General features: G+C 37.4%; 1 pseudogene; it reads right to left on the reverse strand.

Moving 5' to 3' along the window:
• Window positions 1-26,367: 26,367 nt before the first annotated feature.
• LOC132422132 (putative large ribosomal subunit protein eL32') lies at window positions 26,368-26,807 on the reverse strand (annotated as a pseudogene).
• Between the last annotated feature and the right edge of the window lie 250 nt (window positions 26,808-27,057).

Genomic DNA, 27,057 nt, shown 5'->3' on the forward strand with positions numbered 1-27,057 from the left:
GAGCAACTGGAAGATTTTATGAATAAAAAAATACAAATGAATCAAAATGAATACCATTAATAAAATGGTAATGGAAAGAATTACTATTATAGTCATCACAATTATAAAGGCTTGTGGAGTAAGAAAGCTATACTTGGGAAGTATCTATTAAATTAATTTATTTTTATATTTTCTTTTCAACTCAAAAGCAGAAAAATATTTGTCAATTGGCCTAGTGTGTTTTTGTTTTTATATTTTATGTGTCCTTACTGTAGTAAAGTCTTCTTTTGTACTGTGTCTTGATAATAAAATTAAAACTTAAAATTGCTTTTAATTGAAATTTTAATTGCTTATAATTGCAAAAAAACCTTAAAATTACAAAATAAAATTTAATTGCTAATAAAGTAAAAATGGCAAGTGTGATTTAAAATAGCTAATATTTGAGGTAGCTTATCTGTGTCAGACATTTAGGTACATTATTCTCTCCTTGAACAAACTCTAGCTAGGCTCCTCTGACCCCTTTCTCAACTAGACCTCAACCTTGATCTATAAAGACTTGAATACCAGCATAGTTTCTAACAGCTGAAGGCCACATCCTTAGGATGATCCTGGTTCCACTAATAGTTCATGCCTGCCAAAACTCAAAGCTGCCAACAGAATTTAATTTGTTCCAGCCAATACCTGAAGATAGGGCCCCTGTCTCCCAGTCTCCATGGGAGGATAGGAGCCTAACTTCTATAAACTCTAGTTAGCAAAACCATATCGGTTTCATATAGACCAACCCCCGCTTCCTGCTTTTTGTAATTTTACACTTCCCTGGCTCTACTGAACCCTGCCCACCTCCCTTCTTATTCCCTCATTCTCCCTTTAGAATGCTGGGTCACCTCTGTACAAATCAAAGTTGAGTTCAATTCACACTAGTCTCTTTTCCGTATTTCCCTATTGCTGATTAAAATCTGTCCTTACCACTTTAGTATCTAACATTTTTTATTTTTGACCCTAATAAATTCTTAGGGCCAAAAATAAACAAATTAGAAGAAATTAGGCCAGAAAAGTAACTTACCTGGCAAGACAACATAATTAGTAAGCGATAACACCGTAATTTCAATCCAGCCCTGTTTGATAATCACTGTTAATTACCTTGCTTCTCATTTGGACAAATATAGTCAACTTTTCTTAAAAATTGAGAATAAATCTTATATTGAAGGTTAATCAACTATATAATACTTAAAGTATGAGATATAGGCTTTTGAAAGTCCATTGCCATTAGAATTCACAATTGAGAAAGCTACCTTCTGTTAAAAATTGCATTAAAATAATTAATTCATAAAGGAAACTATAAAAGTCTAAAAATAGATCTATGTAAGATAAAAAAGACAATATGTTAAATAAAAAGAATATTGACATGTTTTATTTCTGGATTTATTAATGGAATTGATAATTATAGGAAATGTTTCTTTATAAAAGTTCAGCTAGATGTTTACAAATTCCTTCAGCAGAAGCTACAAACAGAAAGAATATAGGCTTGAGAATCAGAGAGACTGAAGTTCTAATCATAGTCCTGCATTTACTGATTATGTAACTTGAGCAAATTACTTAATTCTCTGAGCCTCAGTTTCTTCAGCTACATAATAAAGACAACATTGTGGTAGACAGAATTCTAAGATGGTCTCCAAGATTTCTGGTTCATTCTGTACATGCCCTATATGGTTTTGTGGTTGAATGTGCATGAGACCTATAAACACGATGCATTCCCATAGTTAGGTTCCATTATATGGTAAAATGATCATATTTTGGGCTTCCCTGGTGGCGCAGTGGTTGAGAGTCCGCCTGCCGATGCAGGGGACACGGGTTTGTGCCCCAGTCCAGGAAGATCCCACATGCCGCAGAGGGGCTGGGCCTGTAAGCCATGGCCACTGAGCCTGTGTGTCCGGAGCCTGTGCTCTGCAACGGGAAAGGCCACAACAGTGAGAGGACCACACACCGCAAAAAAAAAAAAAAAAAAAAAAAAAAGATCATATTTTACAGATGTAATTAAGTGCCCTAATCAGCTGATTTTTTATTTAAGCAAAGGGGATATTATCCTAAGTAAGCAGGCAAGCTCTTAAAAGAGGGTATAGATGTCAGAGAGATGTACTTCTGTTGGCTTTGAAAAAGTAAATTGCTATGTTGTGCAAGGATAATAAGTAGGTGACCTCTTGGAGTTGACTGCAACTTCCAGCTGTCAGCCAGGAAGAAAATGAGAACCTCACCCGTACAACCACAAGGAAATGAATTCTGCCAATATCTGACTCATCTTGTAAGAGGAACTCTAGCTTCTAAAGAGATCACATCAGCGGCTGACAACTTGATTTTAGCCCGATGATACTATAAACACAAGACCCATCTAACTCATACCCATTGCCCTTTGCATTGCTGAATCACTCCTCTGGTATAAATGCAATTCCAGGTTATAAAGCATGAATTTTTTTTAAATGTCTCAGCTAGTAAGGGTGGAAGCAGTGTGGCAGAGGTCCGAACTGGGCTGCACTCCCCCCACCCCAGGCTACCACGATGGAACTCAGCATTGAGTACCTCCCGGAGAAGCTGCAGTGGGACCTGGAGGTGGAGCACATGGAAGTGGAGGACACAACTCCCACGTTGCATGTCCAGCTTCTGAGTCCTCGTGGTGTCAGCCAAGTTCGAGAGGAAGCCACTGCTTCAGAGATACTGGCTTGTGAACACTTCCCTAGCAGACGAGCTCCTGCACATCCATGCCTTTGAGCAGAAAACCCTAACCCCAGAGCAGTGGGCCTGTGAGCAGCAGAAATAAGGGACCCAGACCAGCACACCTATTAAATTATGAATCAGGCCCCCCAAAATATAAATAAAGTAAAATAAAATAAAATGCTTCAACTATTTCTCTTATAACAGAGGCAAGAAGGAAATAATAAGGTACCACTTGACTCACTATCACTTCCTTTATTATTTTCAAGACTATTTGGGGAAAAATAAACCTTCACAATTGCTCTAAATTCCTCATTTTCTCTTTTTCCTCTACTCCAAATTTTCAAATCCAGCTCCTAAATATGGGATAAAGGCTCCTATACAGTAATCTTTTTTCTAAAACTCTAGTCACTGGGTGGGTCATCTTTGTTGTAAGGCAGCTATTTCAGTTCGAGTCTCTCAGTTACAAGTTAAAGGATATTTGACTAAGGTGGTTTAAGCAAGAATCATATTTCTTTATTCCGTATAAAAAAAAGAAGTCCACAATAAACTTTGGTTTAGTGGTTGAACAACTGGAACCTAGATTCTTTCCAGTTTCTATTTTACCATTATCAGGTGTTAGTGATGGGTTTTCTGAGCAAAGCATAGCTGGTGTAGTACCAACTATCATATTCTTAACAGCACACCAAGCAGGAAAGAAGTAGATGATGCCATATAGGGCCTTTACCTTATACCATCCTTTCTTTTATTCATAAGATAAACCTTAATAAAAAGCACTCCAGTGAGACTCTTTTTTAGCTACCATGGGCTTCCATGACTGTTAGCAAAGGATCGTGGAATTGCTATGGTTGGCACAGACCAATACAGCTCATTCCCTGGTGATGGACACATCACCATCCAAACACACTAAGAAGTCTCTTAACACAAAAAGCCAGAGAAATGGCTAACAGATAGCCTAGCAATGATGACGACCTTACTAGGGATCTTTTCTCAATATTGTGCAAGATGCTGCTGCTTTTGGTGACCATTTGTCTTACACTAGGGCTTGGGGCAAATTCCATAAATCCTACAGTATGGATTAAGAAATGACTTAACTGGGAAAAGGGGAAATGTACAAAGCTATAGAGCTTATAAGAGAAGGTAATCATCCTCCATCTTCCAATTATTCCACAAAGAACAGTGCTGGGGTCTGGGAGATTTGCTGGAACAAAGTGTGTGTTTCTATTTCAGTGAAGGGACCCCAATCCTCCAATACTTTTCATTCTTGCTTATCAGTTAAAGGATACACAAACTGCACGGACACCAAGATTTTAGTGCTTGGTTTTTATAGGAGCTTTATGGGAATGATAGCTGACTAACACCTGAAAACAATGGGTTCTATAAGAAGTTGCAATCTTCTTGCAAAGAAATGAAGGTTACTATTACCATGGAAACTTTTGGATACAGCCCTTCCACTAGAAAGCGTTGAGTGGACTTGTTCCAGCTGGCTTATTTCCCCAGCAATCCAGAATGAAAACATAATCATTTTCAGAGAAGTCTTCCCCATGGTCTCATCAAGTAAAAATGTTCCATCTTGCGAATTATCCTGTCCACATGCTGAATAGGAAAAGAGTGATATTATTTGTCATTCCTTCATTCTAATCTATTCCCTGTTTGACTTTGGCATCCAAATTGAAGTTTATCATTCTCCTTGGAGACATGTCAAATTGCTCTATTTTAAAATTTTGTTCTGGCATTGCATAATAAGCTCTGTGAAGATAGAAAAGTTGAATTTTTTTTATCACCATTGACCTCTCTAAGAACAGGGGAAGTGAGAACCACCCAATGCAATCCTAATTTCTACTTGGGTCCATTCAGATACAACCTACCATTTTCCCACTAAGGTTAAAGCAATAAAAAGAGATTTATCGTGTCTTCTTATCCCTTATTCACAGATTTCCACGTATCTGGGAGCCCTACAAAGACAGTTTTAGCTCCTCCCTCAATGGGCCCTCCCTTCAATTTATCAACTGGCAGAAATCATTAATTTGATCCACCTCAAAGTTTCACTTGTTGGTGACTACTGATACAGGGGGTGATTTTCTCAAGTCACAATTAGTGCTGGTAGTTTCAAACATTGGCGACAGTGCTGTGTCTGGATCACCCCTAAGCTCCTCAGGCATTGTAAGTACTGTGAGTATGGATGGTGATCCCAGCTCCTGAGATGCCAATGGCCACATTGTAGCTATACATGCAAGGTTCAGGTACTGATTTCTACACAAAAGCCGGTGACTCCACTTGCTACTGAACTTCCCCACACAAATTCTACAAATTCACTGATGCCTTAAACTCTAAGTCTCTTTAGTTCTTGCTCTTCTTTTTTCCTACAATTCTACTGCCTTATGATTTTGTCATGTTGGGCAGGAAGCTAATGTGAGAGAAATTACTTTACTATAATTGTAATACTTTCTCTATATCACTGACCTGTCTGCTTCAGTTAGCTGGCCTTATAATTAATTCTTTATTAGAAGTCTCCTCATTCTCCCACATAAATTGATAAATACCTGCCCTAAACCATTAGTTTTCCAGACATGCCTGAATGCTGGGATGAATACAGCATAGGCTCAAGCTAGTGACCTCCCCCCCACTTCCTCCAACTCCCAACATTGGAATCTTAAATATTTATGCCTTTCCAATATTTGCTATTTTTTACAACATCAATCAAAGAATAAATTTACTACTCTCCCATATGTATTTCTGCATTGCTCAAAGGTTTTTGAAGAGTACACTGTATTTCTATACTTTTAAAAAATATAAAAAATAAACAAAAGCTCAAAGATAGAATAGTTAGAAATAGGGAGGAAATGTATCTTCAGAAGATAGGCAGATTGATGACAGATGCTGAGTGGAAAGAAAGGAGGCTGAACTTTGGAACTGAATATGGCAATCCCTATGGATCTGAGCAGAAGTCTGCAGTGATTGACAGAAATGAGCCTGCACCTTCCCCCACATCTCCTTCCCCCCACCCATAACCTCTTCACACTCTTTTCAGATCAAAATCCCTATATTCTGCATCTAGAAAGGATTAATTATTTCGTTCTTTTCTGTTTAAACAAAAGGCCTGCATCTGTGTGAACCCTGAAACCATATTTACAATGAAGAGAATGTAGTGCTCCAACCTCCTACGAGATTGTCCTTTAATATCTCCTTCTGGAACAATATGTTCAGGGAGCAGCAAGATTAACATATAAAAAAACACAGAATGGCAAGATGACCTGAGTTTTCTGCCCTTCCGTGAAATTCTATTTGCCTTAGGCAACTTTTAAAACATTAAGAAAGTAAATGAGGAAAGAGTAAACGTAAATTGGAGGAAAAATCACAACATGTTAGAGCTAAAAGCAATCTTAGCAGTTGAAGTAGATGGCATTAATGTCCTCAGTTCTTTACCCTGCCCTTATCCACATCCTTCACATACGACCTGGCAGTACCTTCTCCCAGGAAAGAGACAGAAGATACTTCCCTACCCCTTGCTTTCGGGTTTGCCACATGATCTGCTTGGGTTAATGGAATGTTAATAGAAAATAGTTTGTGCTATTGTGCCTGCTCTCCTTCACGTCTGTCAGAGCAGGAGAGTAAGCCTGGGCTAGCTGAGGAGAAGGATTAGAGACCTACAGGGCTGAGCCAGCCAGGGATGTACCCAGCCTAGAACAGGAGACCCTCAGGTGACCTACAGATCTGTGAACCAGGTAAATGCCTATTGCTGTGGGATACTGAGACTATGTGGTTGATTGTGCCATATATTAGTTGATACCATACCCAACAACTTCAACTCCTTCAATTTATAGAGGAGAAAACCAGACCCCAAAAGTGGAAGCAGATGGATAGTAGTGGAAACAGGGCTGCAAATTAGGCCCTGAAACAACCTTGAAGATCTGAATATTTACTCAAGGTTCAGATATGAACTTGCCACATGGACACTGGAAAGCCAATTAGTTTCTCTGAATCTCAGTGCTTTGTTTGAAAATTAAGGTAACATGTATCCTAAATAAAAACTGGAAATTGTCTGGTCTAAATAAGGTATTTGATGTGAAGACACTTTGTGAAAAAGAGAGAAAGAAGCTCAAGTGGTTAGTGCTTAATGAATGCCAAGTGCATGATGTAACCTTTGCTTATATGATGTCATTTTATCTCACTTTATCTTTTAAATACCTACCTATTGGGACTTCCCTGGTGGTGCAGTGGTTAAGAATCTGCCTGCCAATGCAGGGGACACAGGTTTGATCCCTGGTCCAGGAAGATCCCACATGCCATGGAGCAACTAAGCCTGTGTGCCTAGACTACTGAGCCTGCGCTCTAGAGCTGGCGAGCCACAACTACTGAACCTGCATGCCACAACTACTGAAGCCTGCGCACCTAGAGCCCATGCTCCGCAACGAGAAGCCACCGTAAAGAGAAGCCCACGCACCACAACGAAGAGTAGCCCCTGCTCGCCGCAACTAGCGAAAGCCCGTGCACAGCAACGAAGACCCAACACAGCCAAAAATAAATAAATTAAGTAATTAATTTTAAAAATATTAAAACCCTACCTATTAATAAGGTAGGTGTGCACTTACTTGTTGAAAAACAGGTGATTACTGTGTGCTTATAGAGCCAGGTCTTATATACATTTAATGAATAAACAAATTCAGGCTGAGGGAACTTAAGTAACTTACCAAAATAACCTCAAAGAACTTGGCATGTTTTTATTAGTCAGTAGGGACTCTGCTGATTGTAGCTCAGGAAAACTGTTAACTACTGAAAAATAACTTTCTGCTACTGGTCACCCAGAAACATGTTACAAAGTTATTCAAATTAGAGTATCTGCTTTTAGAGCTTTGATATGAACATTTTATTAGAAACACCTTTGTTTTTACTAAGCAAATGTCATGATATATTTGACATGCCACCTGCCATTAACAGTCACCCTGGTCTCTAATTACAACAACATTCCATCTGCTCTGGAAGATGACTACCAAGGCCTTGTCACTGGCCACTGGTCCCTGGTAGTCTAGTGGCTAGGATTCAGTGCTCTCACTGTTGTGGCCTGACTTCACTCTCTGGCCAGGAACCGAAATCCTGCTTCAAGCAGCTGCAGGCCAAGACGACCTGAGACCATACCCATTTGCATTTTGTAAACTCTATGAAGTACGTGCTTATCCCCTGCCTGTATTTCAAACAACACGTAACAGTCACTGTGCCAGATTTAAACCATAATTGACATTCACCAATACAAAAGTGCTCCTGAAAAACAAATCATATTTTTCAGCATAACTGAGGTATAATTGAGAGATGAAACTGTAAGATATTTCAAGTGTATAATGGGATGATTTGATAAAAAATATTTCCTTTAAATGGAACCCATTTATGGGTAGGAAAGTATTTATTATGTTTAATCTCCACCCAAATCAACTTCCATTTTATTTGAGGTTAAGGAACATAAAAAGTAAAGCATGGGCTTTTATATCTTCTAAGTGGGTTTCTACTTAAAGATAATAAAAGATAGCATCTACACCAAAACACCTTGTTCAGTCAGTATTTATGTCAATATGTATATGGTGGCACAATATTTTGAAATATCAGCAGAAGTTTCCATCTTTTAAGCTTTTTCTTTCTTTTTCTTTTGTAAGACTGTGGCCTTTTCACCATTCATGCACACATTGTGAGACATTCATTGCTCAATGAAAATAATTTTACAGCAAAATAAGCCACTTGGGATTCTAAAGGCAAAAACCTGAGTCTGAATGGATTTGAAAACAGAGAGTTAGAGATAGATTTCCTACCATGACACCATGACAGCCAAAGATTCTCCTGATTTGATGGTGGCAGGCAGGGGACAGGAAGCGCAGTAAAGAGCCCAAATGGAGAGGAAATAGGGAATAAGTAGAACTTACAGTTCCCTAAGAAAGGTGAGTCCTGGTCTCTGGCCACAGTAAGCTGAATAATTGAAATCCAGATTGTCTGCGGATGGTTATAGATGCACCTAGAGATCATTAAATCTATTTCTAGTTACCATTAAAGGCAGGTGGGAAGGCAGCAAAGTATTCTAAGGAGCCTCTATTCCCGAGGCCAGCATGATATTGAGATCTACTTAGGTGAAACCTGAAGAAAGAAGCACACTAAGGCTTGGCTGTTAGCCTGCACTGCTCCAGAAATAGTTCTCAGCCACAGAGACCACAGCAAATAAAAAAGGAGAGGACACGGGGTAGAAAGTGAAAGGTTTTCAGTTCTAAGGTTCTTGGAAACTGGTCTGCAATCCACAGAGACCCACCTTGGTGTTGGGGTGGGTGGAGGGATAATTTAATGAGAAAGGAAGAAGCAGGCATTAATCATCAAATATTAAAAGAGATATTTGCATTTTAAAGTGATACGTAGGGCAGCAAGCACAGAACTGAAATAGGTGGAAGCACTATAGGCTGGTCTGTGTTATGCCTCCTTTGAGGGTGACTTGGAGACTCAAAAGTGCCTGACAATCGGGAATTTGATGGTTACTTATGCTAATTCTTGGCAAGAGCTCAGAGTTCACTGCCCCAGAGAAGCTGCTGAATAAATACAGTTACTTGCCTCTCATAAAGCACAGCTGTGTGAGATAACCTGCAGAACCTGATAAAAGTTTAGGGAACTAAAAGGGAACAACTTTCTATTTTTCAATCTGCCCTTTGATAATACTGTTTTTATATTTAAAAAAGAATCCACTGACTAAGCACATTTTAAATGATGCCAATAAGCAGAGAGCAGACAGCAGAAGCAAGAACTACAATCCCGCAGGATGTGGAATGAAAACCACATTCACAGAAAGACAGACAAAATGAAAAGGCAGAGGATTATGTACCAGATGAAGGAACAAGATAAAACCCCAGAAAAACAACTAAATTAAGTGGAGATAGGCAACCTTCCAGAAAAAGAATTCAGAATAATGAGAGTGAGTATGATCCAGGACCTTGGAAAAAGAATGGAGGTAAAGATCGAGAAGATGCAAGAAATGATTAATAAAGACCTAGAAGAATTAAAGAACAAACAAACAGACATGAACAATACAAAAAATGAGATGAAAAATACACTTGAAGGAATCAAAAGCAGAAAAAAATGAGGCAGAAGAACGGATGAGTGACCTGGAAGACAGAATGGTGGAATTCACTGCCGTGCAACACAATAAAGATAAAAGAATGAAAAGAAATGAAGAAAGCCTAAGAGACCTCTGGGACAACATTAAATACACCAACATTTGCATTATAGGGGTCCCAGAAGGAGAAGAGAGAAAGGGCCAAGAAAATATTTGAAGAGATTATAGTCAAAAACTTCCCTAACGTGGGAAAGGAAATAGCCACCCAAGGCCAGGAAGCAAAGAGAGTCCGAGGCAGGATAAACCCAAGGAGAAATGCACTGAGACACAGAGTAATCAAACTGACAAAAATTAAAGATAAAGAAAAATTATGAAAAGCAGCAAGGGAAAACTGACAAATAACATACAAGAGAACTCCCATAAGGTTAACAGCTGATTTCTCAGCAGAAACTCCACATCCAGAAATGAATGCCATGTTATATTTAAAGTGATGAAAGGGAAGAAACTACAACCAAGATTACTCTACCCAGAAAGGATCTCATTCTGATTTGACAGAGAAATCAAAAGCTTTACAGACAAACAAAAGCTAGGAGAACTCAGCACCACCAAACCAGCTCTAAAACGAGTGCTAAAGGAACTTCTCTAAGTGAGAAACACAAAAAAAGGGCCTAAAGGAACAATCCCAAAACAATTAAGAAAATGGTAATAGGAATATACATATCAATAATTACCTTAAATGTGAATGGATTAAATGTTCTAACCAAAATACACAGGCTCGCAGAATGAATACAAAAACAAGACCCATATATATGCTGTCTACAAGAGACCCACTTCAGAACAAGGGACACATACAGACTGAAAGTGAGGGGATAGAAAAAGATATTCCATGCAAATGGAAATCTAAAGAAAGAGCTGGAGTAGCAATTCTCATATCAGATAAAATAGACTTTAATATAAAGAACGTTACAAGAGATGAGGAAGGACACTACATAATGATCCAGGGATCAATCCAAGAAGATATAACAATTATAAATGTTTATGAACCCAATGTAGGCGCACCTGAATACATAAGGCAAATGCTAACAACCATGAAAAGGGAAATCAACAGTAACAGAATAATAGTAGGTGACTTTAATACCCCATTTACACAAATGGACAGATCATCCAGAAAAAAGAATTAATAAGGAAACACAACCTTTAAATGATACAATAGACCAGATAGATTTAATTGATATTTATAGGACATTCTATCTGAAAACAGCAGATTACACTTTCTTCTCAAGTGCGCATGGAACATTCTCCAGGATAGATCACATCTTGGGTCATAAAGCAAGCCTTGGTAAATTTAAGAAAATTGAAATCATATCAAGCATCTTTCCTGACAACAACACTATGAGATTAGATATAAATTAAAGGGAAAAAATGTAAAAAACACAAATACATGGAGGCTAAACAATATGTTACTAAATAACCAAGAGATCACTGAAGAAATCAAAAAATAGAGATAAATGACAATGAAAACATGATGATCCAAAACCTATGGGATACAGCAAAAGCAGTTCTAAGAGAGTTTATAGCAATACAATCCTATCTCAAGAAACAAGAAAAATCTCAAATAAACAATCTAACTTTATACCTAAAGGAACTAGAGAAAGAAAAACAAACAAAACACAAAGTTAGTAGAAGGAAGGAAATCATAAAGATTAGAGCAGAAATAAATGAAATAGAAACGAAGAAAACAATAACACAGATCAATAAAACTAAAAGCTGGTTCTTTGAGAAGATAAACAAAATTGATAAACCTTTAGCCAGACTCATCAAGAAAAAAGGGATATTACTCAAATCAATAAAATTAGAAATGAAAAAGGAGAAGTTACAACAGAGACCATAAAATACAAAGCGTCATAAGAGATTACTACAAGCAACTCTGGATAACCTGGAAGAAATTGACAAATACTTAGAAAGGTATAACCATCCAAAACTGAACCAGAAAGAAATAGAAAATATGAACAGAACAATCACAAGTAATGAAATTCAAACTGTGATTAAAAATCTTCCAAAAAACAAAAGTCCAGAACAAGATGGCTTCTATCAAATTGAATTCTATCAAATATTTGGAGAAGAGCTAACACCCATCCTTCTCAAACTCTTCCAAAAATTTCAGAGGAAGGAACAATCCCAAACTCACTCTATGAGGCCACCATCACCCTGATACCAAAACCAGACAAAGATACTCCAAAAATGAAAATTATAGACCAACATCACAGATGAATATAGATGTAAAAATCCTCAACAATATACTAGCAAACAGAATCCAACAACACATTAAAAGGATCATACAGCAGGCTCAAGTGGGATTTATCCCAGGGATGCGAGGATTCTTCAATATGCACAATATGCACAAATCAATCAAGATACACCACATTAACAAATTGGTGTTAAAATTTGTTAAAATACACCACATTAACAAAAAATAAAAACCATATGATCATCTCAATAGATACAGAGCAAGTTTTGACAAAATTCAACACCCATTTATGAGGAAGACTCTCCAGAAAGTATGCACAGAGGGAACCTACCTCAACATAATAAAGACCGTATATGACAAACCCACAGCAAACATCATTCTCAGTGGTGAAAAACTGAAAGCATTTCCTCTAAGATCAGGAAAAAAACAAGGTTGTCCACTCTCACCATTATTATTCAACATAGTTTTGGAAGTCCTAGCCACAGCAACCAGAGAAGAAAAAGAAATAAAAGGAATCCAAATTGGAAAAGAGAAGTAAAACTGTCACTGTTTGCAGATGACATGATACTATACATAGATAATCGTAAAGAGGCCACCAGAAAACTACTAGAGCTAATCAATGAATTTGGTAAAGTTGCAGGATACAAAATTAATGACCAGAAATCTCTGGCATTCCTATACACTAACAACGAAAGATCAGAAAGAGAAATTAAGAAAAAAATTCCATTCGCCACTGCAACAAAAAGAGTAAAATACCTAGGAATAAACCTACCTAAGGAGGTAAAAGACCTGTACTCAGAAAACTATAAGACACTGATGAAAGAAATCAAAGATGACACAAACAAATGGAGAGATAGATCATGTTCTTGGATTAGAAGAATCAATATTGTGAAAATGACTATACTAATCAAAGCAATCTACAGATTCAATGCAATCCCTATCAAATTACCAATGGTGTTTTTTACAGAATTAGAACAAAAAAAAATCTTAAAAGTTGTATGGAGACACAAATGACTCTGAATAGCCAAAGCAATCTTGAGGGGAAAAAAAATGGAGCTGGAGGAATCAGGCTCCCTGATTTCAGACTATACTACAAAGCTACAGTAATCAAGACAGTATGGTACTGGCACAAAAACAGAAATCCAGATCAATGGAACAGGATAGAAAGCCCAGAGATAAATCCACACACCTATGGTCAACTAATCTATGACAAAGGAGGCAAGGATATACCATGGTGAAAAGACTGTCCCTTCAATAAGTGTTGCTGGGAAAACTGGACAGCTATATGTAAAACAATGAAATTAGAATACTCCTTAACACCATACAAAAAAATAAACTCAAAATGGATTAAAGACTTAAGTGTAAGACCAGACACTATAATACTCTTAGAGGAAAACATAGGAAGAACACTCTTTGACATAAATCACAGCAGGGTCTTTTTGACCCACCTCTTAGAGTAATGGAAATAAAAATAAACAAATGGGACCTAATGAATGTTAAAAGCTTTTGCACAGCAAAGAAAACTATAAACAAGACGAAAAGACAACCTTCAGAATGGGAGAAAATATTTGCAAATGAATCAACAGACAAAGGATTAATCTCCAAAATAAACAGCTCATGCAGCTCAATATTAAAAAAACAAACAACTCAATCAAAAAATGGGCAGAAGAACTAAATAGACATTTCTCCAAAGAAGACATAGAGATGGCCAAGAGGCACATGAAAAGCTGCTCAACATCACTAATTATTAGAGAAATGCAAATCAAAACTACAATGGGGTATCACCTCACACCAGTTAGAATGGGCATCATCATAAAATCTACAAACAACAAATACTGGAGAGGGTGTGGAGGAAAGGGAACCCTCTTGCACTGTCGATGGGAATGTAAATTGATACAGCCACTATGGAGAACAGTATGGAGGTTCCTTAAAAAACTAAAAATAGAATTACCATATGACCCAGCAATCCCACTATTGGACATATACCCAAAGAAAACCATAATTCAAAAAGACACATGCACCCCAATGTTCGTTGCAGCCCTATTTACAATAGACAACTCACAGAGCCAACCTAAATGCCCATTAACAGATGAATGGATAAAGAAGATGTGGTAAATATATACAATGGAATATTACTCAGCCATAAAAAGAATGAAATTGGGTCATTTGAAGTGACGTGGATGGACCTAGAGACTGTCATACAGAGTGAAGTAAGTCAGAAAGAGTAAAACAAGTATTTTATATTAATGCATATATGTGGAATGTAGAAAAATGGTACAGATGAACCAGTTTGCAAGGCAGAAATAGAGACACAGATGTAGAGAACAAATATATGGACACCAAGGGGGAAAGCAGAGGGGCGGGGGGCAGTGATGGTGGTGGGATGAATTGGGAGATTGGGATTGACATATATACACTAACATGTATAAAATAGATAACTAATGAGAACCTGCTGTATAAAAATAAAATAATATAAAATTCAGAACAAAGAAATAAATAGAAAGAGAATATTTTAAAAAAATAAAATAAAATAAATGATGCCAATAAAATTTACCTGGGATTCTCTGTAAATATCAGACAAGTTGCCTATTTTTCTATCATAGAGACAAGATAAGGCAGACTATCTAATAAATAGTCAAAGAATTTGACAGCTCAGAGCCACCTAATGTTTGGAGCATGAAATACATACTTTAAGAGGGGTGTGAATACAGATGGATATTGCCAAAAAATTGGAATTGGGGCAGTGTCAAAGGAAAACTGCACTGATGGAGTTAAACAAGCAAGGAAGACTTCATTCAAGACTACTGCTTAGGGGTCAAGACTACTGCAGTCATGGAGAGAAATCGAATTCAACTGTGGAAACAAAAGGCAGGAGAGAACATTAAGGCCACCTTGGTCAGAAGGTAGAGCTGGGTTTGGAGAGAATTCGGAAATATGTTCCCCTCCTAGCGGAAGCACCGTCATAGGGAAATGAGAACTCAGAACATGTAGTATCCTATTTTGTTATTGGGAAAAGAAAAAAGGCTTTTCTCTCAATCTCTGCCTGGACTCTTGGCACTAATGTGCTAGTAAAGGGTTAACAATTTTTTTTTTCCCCTTCAGAAGAAAACAGAGCCTTTTTTTGTAGGGTTTGTTCATTTCCATGCTGTAAATTTTCCCAGTATGACCTACTTCAAGCTATCAATTTAATAATACTGCAACGTGAATTTGGGAAAAAAGGCTCACAATCAGGTTTTCAGAGGTAGAATCAGCCAACTTAAGCACATCACACTGCTTTTATGCCATACACACAGACAAAAAATGAGAAGCATCTAGAAATAATAATAATAATATATGCTAAGGATCCAACTCCTCATTAATGAGACTTTAGACAAGTATATAAAGAGAAGAAGTTTAGGGTAGGAATAGCTTAAGAATTATAACACAGACATCAACTCATAACACCTTACAAATAGCATCTGACTTAATTCCCATTACTGAATTATGATGAGAAAAACCAAGGGTCTCAGCTTCACATAAATAGTAAATGGCCAAGCTGGGAATGGATCAGAGGACTAACTGCTTCCCAAACCCTCTCTCTCCATGAGCTCAACTCTGAACAACATTCACAAATCTTTTTCTCAAGACCTACATCTTCAAAAATATGTCTCACCTAGAGCCCACAATTCTCACAGCTTGATACACCTTTTAAGCACAAACACACCCCAGGATGTTGAAAATATGAAAATTTGTGAGGGAAATCCTTAGTCCATTAGCATCCCTTGCATATAAATGGGAGATATTCTGACATGATCCAATGGAAGAAGAAAGGAGTAACTTTTTGATTTGGAAGAAGACAGTTACAGAAACTTCAATAGTTTGAAGCCCTATTATGATATATGGGAAAGCAAATGTTAAGTCTAAAATGAGAAGAGAGGCAAAAATCAAGGCCCCTGGAAACAATAATCGGCTGACTTATTCATCTTTGTATCACTCCGGGTCAGAATGTGGCTGAACTCAGAGCAGGTGCTGGATACTAGTTTGAAGAAACGAGAGAGAATTGGAGGGAAAGCCAGATGGAAGGAAAGGTAGAAAGAAAGACAAAAGGGAAAGAGAAAATTCAGGAGGGAGCGAGGGGCACCTGGTGGGTGTACTTTTAAAAATGTGAAGAGTGTCCAAAAATGGAGTAAAAAGGCTGTCACAGCTAGGAAATGTGGCCTGACTTTGACATTCACCTAAGCACTGGCTTCTGCAGGCCCACAATTGACTAAATGTTATTTGTAATCTTCACCTTTTCCACCTTGTCACAACATGGAACTCTCTTGGTCACACCCATTTATAGAACATAGTTATTAAATATTGTGCAGGACAACAATGCTACCCTCACTTTGCCCCAGCTTTGCCCTCCCACCCCATGTCCTCAAGTCCATTCTCTATGTCTACCTCTTTATTCCTGCCCTCCAACTAGGTTCATCAGTACCTTTTTTTTTCTTTTAGATTCCATATATATGTGTTAGTATATGGTATTTGTTTTTCTCTTTCTGACTTACTTCACTCTGTATGACAGACTCTAGGTCCATCCACCTCACTACAAATAATTCAGTTTCGTTTCTTTTTATGGCTGAGTAATATTCCATTGTATATATGTGCCATATCTTCTTTATCCATTCTTCTGTCAATGGACACTTAGGTTGCTTCCATGTGCTGGGTACTGTAAATAGTGCTGCAGTGAACATTGTGGTACATGTCTCTTTTTGAATTATGGTTTTCTCAGGGTTTATGCCCAGTAGTGGGTTTGCTGGGTCATATGGTAGTTCTATTTTTAGTTTTTAAAAGAATCTCCATACTGTTTTCCATAGTGGTTGTATCAATTTACATTCCCACCAACAGTGCATGAGGATTCCCATTTCACCACACCCTTTCCAGCATTTATTGTTTCTAGATTTTTTGATAATGGCCATTCTGACCAGTGTGAGGTGACTCCTATACACCAACAACAAAAAATCAGAAAGAGAAATTAAGGAAACACTCCCATTTACCATTGCAATAAAAAGAATAAAATACCTAGGAATAACCTGCCTAAGAAGGCAAAAGACTTGTACTCAGAAAACTATAAAACACTGATGAAAGAAATCAAAAATGACATAAACAGATGGAGAAATATACCATGTTCTTGGATTGGAAGAATCAATATTGTGAAAATGACTATACTATGCAAAGCAATCTACAAATTCAATGCAATCCCTATGAAACTACCAATGGCATTCTTCACAGAATTAGAATAAAAAAATCTTACAATTTGTATGGAAACACAAAAGACTCCAAATAACCAAAGCAATCTTGAGAAAGAAAAACTGAGTTGGAGGAATCAGGCTTCCTGACTTCAAACTATACCACAAAGCTACAGTAATCAAGACAGTATAGCACTGGCACAAAACAGAAATATAGATCAGTGGTACAGGATAGAATGCCCAGAGATAAACCCACACATATATGGGCACCTAATTTATGACAAAGGAGGCAAGAACATACAATGGAGAAAAGACAGCCTCTTCAATAAGTGGTGATGGGAAAACTGGACAGCTACATGTAAAACAATGAAATTAGAACACTACCTAACACCATACACAAAAATAAACTCCAAATGGATTAAAGACTTAAATGTAAGATGAGACACTTTCAAGCTTTTAGAGGAAGACATAGGAAAAACACCCTTTGATATAAACCACAGCAAGATCTTTTTTGACCCACCTCCTAGAGTAACGGAAATAAAAACAAAAATAAACAAATGGGACTTAATTAGTCTTAAAAGCTTTTGCACAGCAAAGGAAACCATAAACAAGACAAAAAGACAACCCTCAGAATGGGAGAAAATCTTTGCAAATGAAACAACTGACAAAGGATTAATCTCCAAAATATACAAACAGCTCATGGAGCTCAATATCAAAAAACAAACAATCCAGTTAAACGTGGGTGGAAGACCTAAAGAGACATTTCACCAAGGAAGACGTACAGATGGCCAAGAGGCACATGAGTAGATGCTCAACATCACTAATTATTAGATAAACACAAATCATGTCATGTCTTTATATATGTATATTTAACAATTAAAAAAATGAAATCAATAAAATATGTATTTTTTTGTATTGCATAGGTAATGTACATGTTTTTATTTTCTATGAAAAATAAGGGAGATTGTTTTATTCAAAGCACACAGCAATAAGAAGTGAAATAAAAATGCTAGAAAATTCTCCCTTTTTGTTCAGTTAAGTAAATGAACTTTCTACCTGGAAGATGATGCTCTCATTGGCCTCAGTGTCATAGATTAATGGCAGCTTTTTGGATGCAACCATTGATAAAAGATTTTTTCTGGTCTTTAATAAAGTACTATTCCATGAAGGATATTATAAGCTCCCAACATGGTTCTTTTGTAGAGTGGTTCAATTTTTTTCCACTTGCATAATTTTCTTTTGTTATCCAAACAATACTCTCTGAAGTACACCTAGATAGCAGTGTAGACTTAGGATTGTTAATGGATTTTTAATTGTCAAAGTTTTTTTTTTAACTTAGTAATTATCAAGGGTTAAGTATTTCTCCATTAGTAAGTATTCCTTGACCAGAGAAAAACATTTATGTTATGAACACTTTTATTATAAAAGAATGTAATACCTCCCAATTCCCTGTATGACTTAATGTTATTAGTTGATCATTTTTCCAAACCCTCAGTAAACCATGCTCTACTACAATTGAAATCATCAGAATCAGGTGCTCATCAAGTTTGAGAAACTTATTTTTAAAAGCAGAGCTATTTTGATTGTATAAGGTGGACACTGTCATTTGTTCTTTAGTTTAAAATCAGTAAAAAGTACTTTTCATGCTCTTTTGCCTTCTTTCTCTCTTTATCTGTTCAGAAGAAAAATGATTATTGTCAGTAGGCGCTAAGTACCTCAGGAAAAGTAGAATCCCTTGACAGAATGTGCTTCAGCCAGATAAGGGGAGATGATGGACTAAACTCATTTTACAGGGTGAAGCTCCCAAAATAAACCAGAGGAAGACATCTGGGATCTGTTGAATGAGCTGCTGTGAAGATAAGGCCACAGCCCTGTGCCTTAAAGGAATGAGACCTGGTAGCAGCAGGCAGTTGCCAAGAGAATTTAACGAATTTAATCACCTCCTACTTTAGTAACCCTGAATTCACTGAAAGGACACTAAAATAGATTTATTCTATTAAAATTTAATTTAATAAAATTTCTGAGGCTTTTGCTGCTTACAGAGAGAAGCTATGTTTAAACATTCATGCACATCAGAGGTGATGATCAGTATGACACTCATCAATCAGGAAGAACACTAGTGACGGCATTAATTCAGGGTCCTGGAGGTGCCCTGAATTATAGGCACTAATCCTTCAGATACTGAATCATGGAGACTTGGGAGATCCCGGATAGAAAAGGTTAGTGAATATCTACCAAGTTCAGTGTTTATTATCAGTGTCTTCTAAATGAATATAAGCCCCATACAGCTTTTAATTTTGTGCATATTTATTCCTTCTAATAGATAGTATTCCTATTCTTTTTAACTAATGCCTATTCCTTCCTATCCTCCTAACCTTGATACATTTTTAATCAGGCAATATTTCATCCTGCTATCCAATCACAGTTTTTAGATACTGTGCCCTTATGTTTTCCTCTCACTTCATATTTTGAGAGTAACTCGCACAATGACACAGTTGTCATGAAATATAAAGTGATCCCCCTGTACGTTGCATTTTCATCCCTCATTTCACTTTTTCTCACCATGGAGTTTGCAGATCACCCTCATTCTTCCTCCTGCAAATGCTGATCATTAAACTCGCAGGAAATGTTTAATCAACTTACTTCACAAACCAGAAATTGACTGTCATATGCAGAAATACATACAATGGCCACAAAAAATCAATATGAATATTTACACTCCCATCCACTTCCCACACTCACCTTCATCTTACCTCATGAAACATTTTGCTCAGAATATTTCTCCCCTCATCTGCTTAATTGCAAATAAAATTAATGGGGATAGTATTTGGGGGCAGGGAAGAGAACCAGAATGTGAATACTCATATCATAATTCCTGTTACACACATACATCTTGAATGTGATTATCTAAACTGACTGAGATAGTAATACCTGAGGGGTCTTGCATGTCATAGATGTTGAACGTGGGCTTGTGGAAAAAAAAAAGAACAGAAAATAGCTCTGTCTAGGAAGAGTTCTCCATTCACTAGATACCTCTGCCCTTCCCAAGTTATCGGTGCTACGTCGCATTGTGTAGTCAGCCACGAGTACAGCCAGCTATCAGAACTGGAAAAGAAACATTAATGAACCAAATTCCTTTAGACTCACAGATGTTTGTTGCATACATTCTAGCACTATTTTTTCCTCTTTTAACTCAATCTCCTAGGATGACAGAGTCAGTGCAAAGCTGGAGGAAAAAAGAGCATTATTAAATTCATTCAGTAAATGCTTTTCAGTACCTACTATGTGCCGACACTGAATCATTCAAAACCCTTTTGAGAAGTAGGTAAAGAAAGATGTACCAGGCACTGGTCAGCCATTAGAGATGCTAGATAGGCAAAGATGATTATAATACAGTATTGATAGGCACCAAGATGGGGATAAATGTTTGGGGTATTAGCTATCAGAGCAACACAGGATGACAGCCATGCAAGGATAGGGGATAACTTTGGAAGTTTTTTGGAGGTACTGATGCTGAGCTGAGTAGCAGTAAGCCCCTCAAAGGGAAGAGGGAAAGGGTGCTCCAGGCAGTCGTGGTTTAAACTAGTTATAAAAATAACAGGCTGTAAAGTTATAAAGGGCAAAGGAGGATTGGAGAACTTCCTGGTTTAATAACTATTGGGTCTGGGCAGATGATTTTTCTTCTAAGCACCTATCTACTCATGGGCAGCCTTAGAGAGAATGAGAGAGTGGAAAAGAAAAACAAAACAAAAAAGAGCACTTAAGTACTTAATAAATTGCATTTTATCTGCAAAATTTTGGTGATACACTGAGGGAACTCTTTCTATAAATCTGGAGTGAAAAATATTCAAGTTAGGTAACGATCTTTGACGCAGAAAAAAGAGTTGAGGGTTAAAGGACTTTCTGCTAGAAATTACTAGTTGTTGCAGATTGTAATGTCCAGAAGCAGATACCACGTAGAGTATGGGGTACAAGATGTTCATAAAGGACCAAAACGTATGAAAGAAATGGTGAAACAAGATAGAGGAAGAAGTCAACTGTGAAGCAAGCACAAGGAAGGCCTGGCCACTCCAGCAGGGAGTCCTCGAGTGAGCAGTGCCTCTTGGAGTTATGTGCATGGGCCAAAATGGCCATGTCTTTATCCCCCTGCCTCACTCAGTTACAACTGGGCTATCCCAGGAAAGGTGTGACCTCAGACAAGGCAGTTCTCACCTGCTGAGACAGACAAATTCTCTGCAGTTGGGCAGCAAAACCTTCCTTGAAGGAGGATCTGGGAGGCACATCTCTGGGTCTATTACAATAGTGTTCCCTAAAAGTATGTCCTCCTCCCCTTCTGGGTGAACGCAAGACGGTGCTTCTCAGCCCCTTACAGATGGGCTGGGCACCTCACATTTTGTGGACAATGGAGACCCTACTTGGGAGTCTTCTGTTTCTCTCCTCCTGCACCAAGGGGACTGCATGTTCCATATGGTGCAGCTGAAGGACAGAGGAGCTTCCCTCCACATGCATTGAAGAACAACTACATGGACATGATTCTGAAGAGTTCAACCTTCAGATGTAATGCAATGAGGAATTGTGATAAGCTCTTAAGGAAGATGGTGACATGATTAGATCAGCCTTTAGAAAGATCAGTCTGGCTACAATATGCAAAGTTTTTGAAAATCGATGAGGCTGGAGGCAGACAACTCATTAGCTACTACTTTTTGAGACAAACAGGATGACAAGGGAAAAGGATTTATAGTCAAGGAAAGAAAGTAAAGCTACAGCTAAGGGTTAACTGTACTATTTGATGACAGGTTGGATGGCGGTCAGAATACGTAGTCTGGGGTGTGAGGCTGGGCTCTTCTATTGTATTTCCCATAAGAGCGGCTTGATAGGACAGTAATAGCAGCTAATATTTATTAAGTGCATTTGGGCACCAGTCACTCTGCTAATCACTGTGCGTGCATTGCCCCCTCTTCTCAGCGGTCACAGTTATCCTTTCTACTCTGCTGACAGAAACCCAGCTTTATTTAGGAACTAGTTTTTTGTGTATCTTTAAGGGGCTTCCCTACCCCCAGGGGTAGATGCTCATCAGTCTATGCCAGCCATTATAATTTCATTTCCCTTATCAGTGATTTGTTACACATGGTCATGTATTAGAAAAACAAGACAAAGAGGAAAGTCTAGTGAGAGGCCTCTGGGATTGTTTTCCTCATAATTAAAAAAGGAGAAATAAAATAGGGACTCGCTTGTTCCTGCCTTTGGCACTGCCATGTGAGGCCTCTATGTTAGGAGCTACTTGTATTCTTTTTGTGCCCCAAAGGGGAAAGTCAAGAGACTCCCAGAGAGAGTGACAGGAGCCCTCACATCATGGAGCTGAGCAGGTAACCAACTCTGATAGAGCCGACCTTGGGACTTCCTGTTATGCGAGGTAGCGAATTATTCTCGTTGTTTAAGCCACTTTTAGTTTATTCAGTGACTTGCACCTAAAGGATCCTCGCTGATACACCTGTTTTAGTGTTATTATCTATGTTTGAAGGAGGTAGGAGAAGAGGTGAGGGGATAGCCCAAGCTCTGCAGATCTACCAGCAAGAGTACGAGATCCTCTCACGATCTTGATGGTCACCCCCGTGGAAGTAGTGGAAGTACTAGAAGCTTAAATGCCAGTATTGGGGAAAATAATTTGCTTTTCTCACTTTCTTTTTCCCTGAGATCTGACCTTAGGCTTTCACAATCTCAAGTTTTCTTCTCATTTGTAAGACATCCTTTGTTTCCAGGGATTTTGAAGCCACAGCTTTTTTCTTCACTTCTTGCTCTGGTCCTTAAATATTTCAATGGCTCTATTCACCACATTAGATGAAGAATGTCATTAGCTCCGAATGATTGTTAGTGGCTGTTCAAGAACTGACTATAGAAATTCAACCTTTCCCTAGCGACTGGTGTGCAATTTTGTGACACCTAACAGGGTCCTATGCTCTGTAGATCACAGGACTGGGAATGGCTGTTACTGTGGCTACAGATTTTTCAAGAACTGTATTCTTTTGAACAGAAGACCCTGTAACCAAATTCTCAGATTCTGTCTTTTGTTTCCATAGCCTTATTTGTGGCTCAGGTGAAACTATGTTTTCCAAAAGGATAAAATTGTTTATATGTTTTCTTCCTTCAATAAATACAACCTCAAATAGTATAACCTTTAAAAAATGCATTCTTTTCATTTTAACTTTATAGTAGTTATCTAATGAAGGCAAGATATTCCTGAAGGATAGACAAAACAGGGAAAATTGTGTGTTCCAAACCAAAAAAGAAATCAGAGAATGTTAACCGAATCTTAACTTGATTGAAATCTTATTTTGCTGAGTTTTATTTTATTTTTTTTAGTTCTAAATTGAATATTAAAGCATAGAGCACAATGATATCAATACATTCTCTTAACATAATATTATGTATCCCAAAATGAAGTACGGTATTAAATATGTATTATATTCCTCCACTTGGGGTTTGCATCCCATGTCTTCTCAAAGACTTTCCTCAAACACTCCCTCTCTTGCATCAACCAATTCTCAGTTCTTGATGGAATATTACCACCAGCATACAAACAAGCACTAATATTGGGTTTTTAAAACAAGTCAAATAAAACCTTCCATGACTTTGACCTGAATCATCTTCCTACCACTGTTCCATTCCTTCCCAGTTCATTGTAAATTTTCTTGACAAATAAAGAGTCATGTCATATGATCTTCTACATCAGTCCAATCAAGTTTCCATCCCTTCTTTCTCAGAGAAAAATCTTGTCAGGGTCACAAAAAAAATTATGCAGTGGTCACCGTTCTTTCCTTAATTAGACCTTTCCATTGCTTTCAACATTGCTGCTCACTTTTCTTCCTAAAACTCTCTTTATCTCTTAATGTCTACGACCCCATGTGCTTGTACCTGAGTGCCTGCATTGTTAGCTGCTTCATCACAGTCTCCTTTGCTGGTTCCTTTTCTCCTCCTCAACCACTAAATGTCCTGGGCTCTCTAGGCGACATTTTTTCAAGCCTATGGCTTTAAATAGAACTTGTCTGCTATGACTTCCACATCTGTACCTTAAGATTCAAACCTGCCCTAGAACTCCAGAATCATGTACCCAACACCCTGCTGGATATTTGTCTTCAGGTGTTTTAAAAAGCATCTTAAAATTAACACAGCCAAGATAGAACTCTTGATTCTCATAGAACTCAACTACCAAACTAGCTCCTTTCAGATTAACTTTTTTGAATAAATAACTCCATCCAATTTCTTAAGCCAAACTTTCAGGGATTTTCCTTATTTCTCATTGTCCATCAGAATCCCCACTCCCAAATGTACACGTATAAATTATCCACATATCATGTAAACTTTGCCTTCAAAACATATCCTAAATCTGTCTTCTTCTTTTCCATTTCTACTGTTTAAACCATGATTGCTCAGATTATTCATGTCACTTTAGCTAGTCCCCTGTTTCCATTCTTCTCCCAACACAATAGTTTTTTTGTTTTGTTTTGTTTTTACTTATTAAGTTTATTGAAGTGTGATTTACATGCAATAAAATAGCATCTATTTTAAATTTACAATTTGGTGAGTTTGTCAAATGTATACACCCATATGATCATCAACCCTATCAAGATACAGAATATTTCCATCACACCCACACCCCAAATTTTCCTTGTATCCATTTGTATTTTACCCACCCTCACCTCTGGCCTAGGCAACAACTGACATCCCATTACTATAGATTAGGTTTACCTATTCTATGATAGTATATACATGGGTTCATATAGCATGTGTTCTTTTGTGTCCTAGGTAGCTCAGCACATTTTTTGAGATTCACAAACATTGTGTCTAGTAGTTTGTTTCATTTTATTGTTTGGATATACCACAATTTGTTTAAGAAAATAGAGAAAATCTTTGTGATCTTAGAGGATAAAACTACTAAATAGGCTATAATAAAAAATTAACACCATCACAATGAACTGCCCAAAATTAATGTTAACTTACAGCCCAGGGAGATGTTGCTAGGGAGTATACCAAACAAACCATCCATTCTAAAAATCACATAATCAAGAGGATGTATATGTCTAAGCCTGTTCTTCAGTGGGGAAGTAGTAAGGTATAGTAATTAGTTAAACATAATTAGTAGATAAACAGTGAGTTTTGGGGAAAAGAGATTATGTTTTCTGGGATAATTACACACAGGTGACAAGCTAAAAATGGCATAAAATCCCTTGAAATTCTTACATAAAATTACAAGGTATCTGAGGCATCCACAGTGGAGACAATATCCTCCTCCAGTTAAGGAATGGAAAATTAATTATAGGGCATTTCCAAGTAATGTACTCAATACTGCTGTAGTATTAAGTAGACAGAAAGTCCTGCTTTCAAACTGAAATTGCTTTCTATTATCTTTAATAAGTGATGTGTGTACTTGATAGTCTGGATAATCACTAAGGAGTCATTTATACAATATGCCTCCATTTAATGTGAAATCATATGGAAGGTGTCCCAAACAACTGTTCAGTTTCTTTTTATCACTTAAGCCTTAATTAATTTTATTTTATGTTACACTTGTTGAATGTGCTCTTGGAACTTTGTTCCGTTGTTGGGTGAATTATTCTATGATTTCAGTTATGTCCTGCTGATTGATATTTTATTCAAGTCTTTGATCTCCTTAGTAATTTTCTGCAGAAATTTCACCTATAATTGTAGATTTGTCTAATTTTGTTTACAGTATTTTTCAGTTTTTGCTTCATAGATTTATGAATGTTATTAGATACATATTCAGAATTATTATATTTTCATGTTGAACTTACACTTTTATTATGAAATGCTTCTTCTCATCTTTGTTAATATTCCTGGTTGTGAGGACTTCTCTGGATATTTTCCCATCATTTTACTGTTAGACAATCCGTAACTTCATATTTAAAATGTACTTCCTCTAGATGACATACAATTGGATTTAGCTTTTAAATCCAGTATAATATTCTTTGGCTTTTATTTGGAAAGTTTAGAGCATTTATAATTAATCTAATAATTTACATGGTTGTTTTAAAGTATGATTTGCCTATTTGTTTTCAATTTGTCCCATATACATTTTTTTTTGAGTTTTATGGTTTTATTAAAACAAATACAATGTGCACACAAGCTGTCTATTCATTTTCTTTGCTGTGCAGCCTGGTGTTGGGATTGGTGACTCTGATGACCAGCTAGGCTGCTCTTTCCACAATGGCTTTGTGGTTCTTAGAGGAGACGTTGTGAGCAATCTCAGCACAGTAAGATTTGTTGCACATCAGCAGCATTTCAATTTTCTTTACATTGTGGACCGGAAACTCCCAGAAGCCACTGGACAGCATGTTGTTTTCTTATTTCTCCGGTAATCAATGCTGGGCATCAAGATCTGGCCCCTGAATCTTCTGCAAGTCCTATTGTCAATGCCCCTGGGTTTCTGCCAGTTCCATATAACTTTGACATAGCGGTCTGACTGGTGTTAGATGGACTTCTTGGTCCTCTTTTTGATTATCTTTGGCTTCGTGAGAGGTCTGAGGGCGGCCATGATGCCAAGGAAATGGCTGCCACCTTCGTAGGCAGCACCAAGAAAGAGAGTGTCCCATATTTTTTGTTCTTTGTCCCTGCATTCTTTTTGACTATTTAAATACTTTCATTATTCAGTTTTTCTCTACCATGGTCTTACTAGCTATAACTTTTAAGTTTATACAGTAAGAGCTCTAGGATTTGCAATATGCATCTTATCACAGTCTTTCTTCAAGTAATATTATGCCTCTTCAGTTTTAATGTAAGAAATGTATAACAGTACATTTCTATTATACCCTCCTCTTCTT

Source organism: Delphinus delphis, chromosome 3 (genome assembly GCF_949987515.2).
Source record: "Delphinus delphis chromosome 3, mDelDel1.2, whole genome shotgun sequence".
Classification (NCBI taxonomy): Eukaryota; Metazoa; Chordata; class Mammalia; order Artiodactyla; family Delphinidae; genus Delphinus; species Delphinus delphis.